General features: G+C 44.8%; 1 long non-coding RNA gene across 1 annotated transcript; it reads right to left on the reverse strand.

Annotated features, from left to right (window-relative positions):
- Positions 1-2416: 2416 nt before the first annotated feature.
- Positions 2417-4182, reverse strand: LOC127060991 (uncharacterized). The gene is made up of 3 exons (XR_007780352.1): positions 3974-4182; positions 3395-3511; positions 2417-2631 (listed from the first exon to the last, which is right to left on the reverse strand). It is a non-coding gene; the product is annotated as an uncharacterized LOC127060991 (long non-coding RNA).
- Positions 4183-5355: the final 1173 nt, after the last annotated feature.

Below are 5355 nucleotides of genomic sequence, written 5' to 3' on the forward strand. Positions count from 1 at the left end.
GGGAATTTTGAAGCCTTGAGGCACATGGACTATGTGAGCTGGGTTTTGCACTGCTTTCAGGGCTTTCTCATTTGAATGCAAAAATTTTCTGGCTGGCTTTGTGGATAGGGAGGCAAAAGAAGGCATCTTTCAGGTCTAAAACAGTAAACCAGGTTAGCTCAGGTGTTAAACAAGTTAGTAAAGTATATGGATTTGCTACTACAGGGTATAAATTCCTTGTTATCTTATTGACAGCCCTCAATCCAGTACCATTGATTATTGGGCTGATTTCTTCCCTATCTTCTTTTCAGGGGGTACTGCTTAATTCTCACTGGTTGTGTTCCTTTCTTAAGCCTTTTTACTATGAAGGGGTGCATTCTTCACCCTCCCTGGTACAGCAGAAGCCTATACTTCTGAAAATACTTGTTCTAATATCTCTTTACTAATTTCTTTCTTAATTTCAATGGCTGTTAATGTTAAGCCTAACATCTTTATATCATTTGCCTCCAGAGTAACCCCCCCATTTGAGAATGTTTAGAGAATTGGGCATATACAAAAGCTTCTAAGTACACATGTTACTTTAAAGATTTGCAAAAGTATGCCTTCTCAGACTGGTCAGTTGTTCCCCACACTATAACACAATGGTTCTCCACAGGTACTAAAGCTTTATTTAAAACTGAATATACAGCTCCTGTATCAACTAAAATTTCACCCTTTTCCTTTTTCTGGTCTCACTGCCTCTCGAAGAGGGGTTTGTTACCTCCTAGTTCTGGATGAACTGCCAGGAGGGGGATGGGTGCCAATGGGTTACCTTTGGAGCCTGAGTCCTCTTCCCTTTTGGGGAATTCCTCCTTATCCTCTTTTACTTTAGGAGGAGTCTTTAATAAATTATAAGTACTTATTTTGCGAGCTGTAATCGCTTTGCATTTCAGTATGATAAACTTTCTCTGACTTCATACATTGCTATCTTATGCTGCATGCTGAACAACCCGTTTCATTTGCTTTCTCTTTGCTTTGTTTTCTTTTTCAAGGGCTAACACCAGTAGGTCAGAGGGAGCTCTGAACCCACAGTTACTCTGCCATTCTGGGTGAATTCTTAAAATAAAACTACATCAACATATGGGACTTTATTTCATTTCCTTTCTTATTTTAAAATAGCATTAACTATAATAAGGTATTATAAATGCTTTTCTTTTCTGAGCCGCCCCTACGGGCAGCTTTCTCCCAGCGAGCCCCTCCCAAAGGGGCTGGTTCAGAAACCTCTTTGCTCTGGTTAGTTCTCATTTTCTCTTTCTCTTTATACTATCTTGTTTCTACCCAAGCCTCACAGTGTCGTCTTTTCTCAGTTTTTCCTACACACACAGACCTTCAGGTGGCAGGCATTAGATGTGATCTTCCACACATAAGCTTTAGGATTTCAAGTTCTGAATTGGCTTGATCAGGAACCTTAAATTTACACTTAAGGCACAGAAATCTGTGCCTTAAGGCACAGAAACTCTGCATTGCACACAAGGTGCCAGCTTCTCAATGCACCAAAAGCTCTCAGGAATTGCTTGCAGACTATTCCGTTTATCACTTCGGCGTTTATCAACCTCTACAGCGGGCTGTTTTCAGTTCAAATTTACTATATTACTCACTGAAGTCTCATAAACTCATTCATCTCTTCTATCTAAACTCTGTTTTACAAAATTTCAGTTTTTTCTAGTTTTCTTCTCTCACAATCTAATTCAAGCATTTTTACTGATACTCACTTTACTGCCTTGCAATAGGCTGTGCCTATTACAGCAAAAACTTTGATATGCCCACAAACACAGACACACACCGCTCTCTCCCTTATCTCAAATTCACAAGTCAGGGCTGGAATTGCTGGGGGGGGGGAATTCTTGGAATTCCTTTAGTTCATTTTACCACAGTTAAACATAAATCACCATACCCTAGTTCTTCTGTGTAAAATGCTACATTTGTTGCAAACAAAATCCTAAAATCTCCACAAACACCACTATACAATTCGAGCATCAAATTACCACAATGTGGGGGGAAGAACCACACAAACTCACCGCGAAAGGGCATATATCTCAAAGTGCCCACTTTTCTCAACACAACACAGCATACAATACAGTTCAGCATTTGCCTGAAATAAACAGGGCAGGAGATTCTCCTCCTTTTAATGCCTTTATTAAAGTGATCAGCTCGAAGATGGGGGTTTTAGCAGATCCGCCGAGTTCTGCCACCGCTCCCAGCAGTGAATCAGAAGAGGAGGATTTGCAGCTCTGTCCCCAAGGGGGCAGGGCCGGGAGTCCTGTCCTCGCAAGGCAGTGGGGTATACCCAGGGTTTCTCCATTTGGGTTATCAGTCCAGCGGGTCCTGGGTCTGACTGACATCGTTTGTAGTTAGGGCGAGGAGTGACCGAGGTTTTCAAGTGTCTCTTCCAGCTTCGGACCTCGGCCCTGCTGTCCAGACACCACTCTGACCTTTTAATTCTGTTTCGGCTCGTCTCTTTTGGGGTATTTTCCAGGATTTGGTAAAGGTCCTGTCCTAAGGTAGTCTGGGTTTGGGGGAAATTTGCATGTCTCCTGAGATGCAAATATCCCCCTCTCCTCTCACCGTCCGAGGGGGGGGTTGTTGTCTTCTTGGCAGCAGGCTAGGGTGGTACTGAAATAAACAAGAATCTTCTACAATTGAGAGTCAAATGACGATACTTAAGGATACTTAACTGGCGGTTACAACATTTCACTAACAAAGAACTCTAGGCCAACGGTCAACTCTCAGATCAACTCAAAAACTCCTCTGCTGCTCCTTCTCTTAGGAAAAAAAACGGTAACCTTTTTTTTGTTCATAACATTACCCACTCGATTTCCTCTGGTCTTCACACACTCTGGACACAATCAAAATAACAGCACACAGCAAAATTCTAGAGATAAAGTCTAACTATCAGGGCAGAGGAACTCCCTGAGCTCATAGTCACAGTTAAAATGTGCCTGATCTACGCAAATCACTACCTTTAAACACAATACACATCTTGACCAACATTTCTCCACTTGTTCCACTTCACCGCAGGGCACTCCCTGCCCCATAGCCTGCCTTGGCTGGTACCTCAGGCCTCACTCGGCCCCTTCAGTTGCGGGTAGAAACCCCCCCGCACTGAAGATATACTCCCTTCGTACACCATGCACTCACACAATTACAAACACACACAATGCATGAACTACACAGCAATACAGTGTCCGGACACCACACACACGCATGAGTTCACTTGAACCCGCCCCCAGGGTTGCTAGCGGCCGCTCTATCGGACAGTGAACTCTCGCCTCTCAGTCGCTCTATCGACTGGTCTGCCTGCAGGCACAGGCTGAGCACTCAGACGTCTCTGACTTATTCAGCCTTCCTATCTCCCGGGGGCCCTCTTAATACATACCGAATCCTCCACACGCCAGCAGGTCCTTGTCTGTCTCCACAGAAGGCAAAACACACAGCAGAGCTCCTCCGGGAAGATCCCGGGGCGCGCCTAGGAGGTCCTTCTATCCCTTCTGCCCTGCGGGGACAGAGACGGAATCTCCTGCCTGGCTCGCCAGAATGTTTTGGGGAGAAAATCAAAAACTCCACAACTCTGTAAAAGTTGTAAAGCCGGTATGTTTATTGCAGCGCTGCACGCATGGGGGGATTAATCCCCTTAGAAGGCATACGAATTTCTGGGATCTTCAGGTCTCTTTTTATCTTTCTCTCCAAATACATATGCATACAATTTCACAATAGGTTCATACATATTCATTTTACAGACTTCGCATGACATTTAGCGCTAGTTCTTTTGTTATCAGAAAGAATTCTTAGGCCAAATTGACCTGTCTCCCCACCCATCTCTGTCTTTTACTGAAGCAATTTCTCTGAGCTCAGACTAAACAGCTAAGATTCCAAGGCTTAACTAAAAGATGTACATTTAACCTTAATCAAAATGGATTTCTACCCTGGAACCTGGAAAATTTCTACTCTGTCTCACCTCTGCCGGCTCTGGGACCGCCTGTGGATTTGTCTGACCCAGTCCCAGCCACCTGGCTTGCAGCCGCTCTGTCTAGGGTCTCTCCTGCCGCGTGGTCTGTGGTCGCTGCTCTGGCTACGCCGAGGGTCCCATTTGTTCCATCCGCTCCATCCCCGACCGCTTCTCCCATGGCTGTCCCCACTGCCCCACCCCGGGCTGCTCTGCTCGTGCCGACTGCACTGGGCGCCACCACTGGTGCCGGCCCTGTCCCTCCTGCTTTGTCTACACCGGCTGCGCTGGGAGCTGCTGACGCAGCTGCCCTGAACCACGTGTGGGCCATCCAAGCTCCGGTTTGGTTTCCACCGGAATACCCCTCTCCTTCAGTAGTTCCAGCAGCAGACCCCGCCTACGCCCTGCCCTTGGAGGACCGAGCCTTAGGACAGATCTCTCCCCTCAGCCCCCCTCCTTCGACACTTCCATCCTACCCTCCCCTGGGTCCCATTCCCTTGGTAACAACAGCTCCTGTTGTTCAAGAAAACTTTCTCCCTTAATAAGAAGCACCTTATCGAAACACAAGAAGCTCAGCTAAGAGGCAGCCCTCCCCTGACCTTTCCTCAAAACAAGGGAGAAAGGTTATAAAGGATAAAGAACAAAAAGAGTGGGATGAAGAGATTAGTTTATTCCCACTATGAGAAGTTCCAGTGGGAGGGGGAGGAATGGGGTTTGTAAACTCACCTTTGACTTCGTCTGAAATCAGAAATTTAAAAAGTAAATTAAAGGATTACTAGAAGATCCCATAGCACAGCTGAGCAATTAGACCAATTCTTAGGTCCAAACATTTTTACTTGGGAAGATATGCAATCTATAATGAAAACAGTTTTTTCTCAGGAGGAGAGGGAAATGATCGGGGCTGCTGGAATAAAAATTTGGTAAAGGGAAAACCAGCAGGGCTAGGAGGTCAGAAAATGCCAATAGCACCTCCTAATTGGAGTCAAAATGGTGAGGAGGGGAGGAAACACATGAATGATTATCGTAATTTGAGAATAAATGGAATAAAAGAGGCGGCACCCCAAGGGCAAAATGCTAAAAAGGCTTTTGAGGGACAGCAGGGGAGAGAAGAAACTCCAACTGAATGGTTAGACAGACTTAAGAGAAATATGAAACAATATTCTAAAATAGACCCTGAGACTATTGTGGGACATGCTCTGTTAAGGATTAATTTTGTCACTAATACCTGGCCAGATATTAGGAAAAAACTAGGAAAAAAATTGAAGACTGGCACATTGGATCACTAGATTAGATAGGTTATTAAAGGAGGCTTGAAAGATTTATTTCCAGAAAGATGAAGAAAAAGCTAAAGTGAAAGCAAAAATTATGGTAACCACTATGCAAGATAGTAATTT

The sequence above is a fragment of the Serinus canaria genome, chromosome W (genome assembly GCF_022539315.1).
Source record: "Serinus canaria isolate serCan28SL12 chromosome W, serCan2020, whole genome shotgun sequence".
Lineage (NCBI taxonomy): Eukaryota > Metazoa > Chordata > Aves > Passeriformes > Fringillidae > Serinus > Serinus canaria.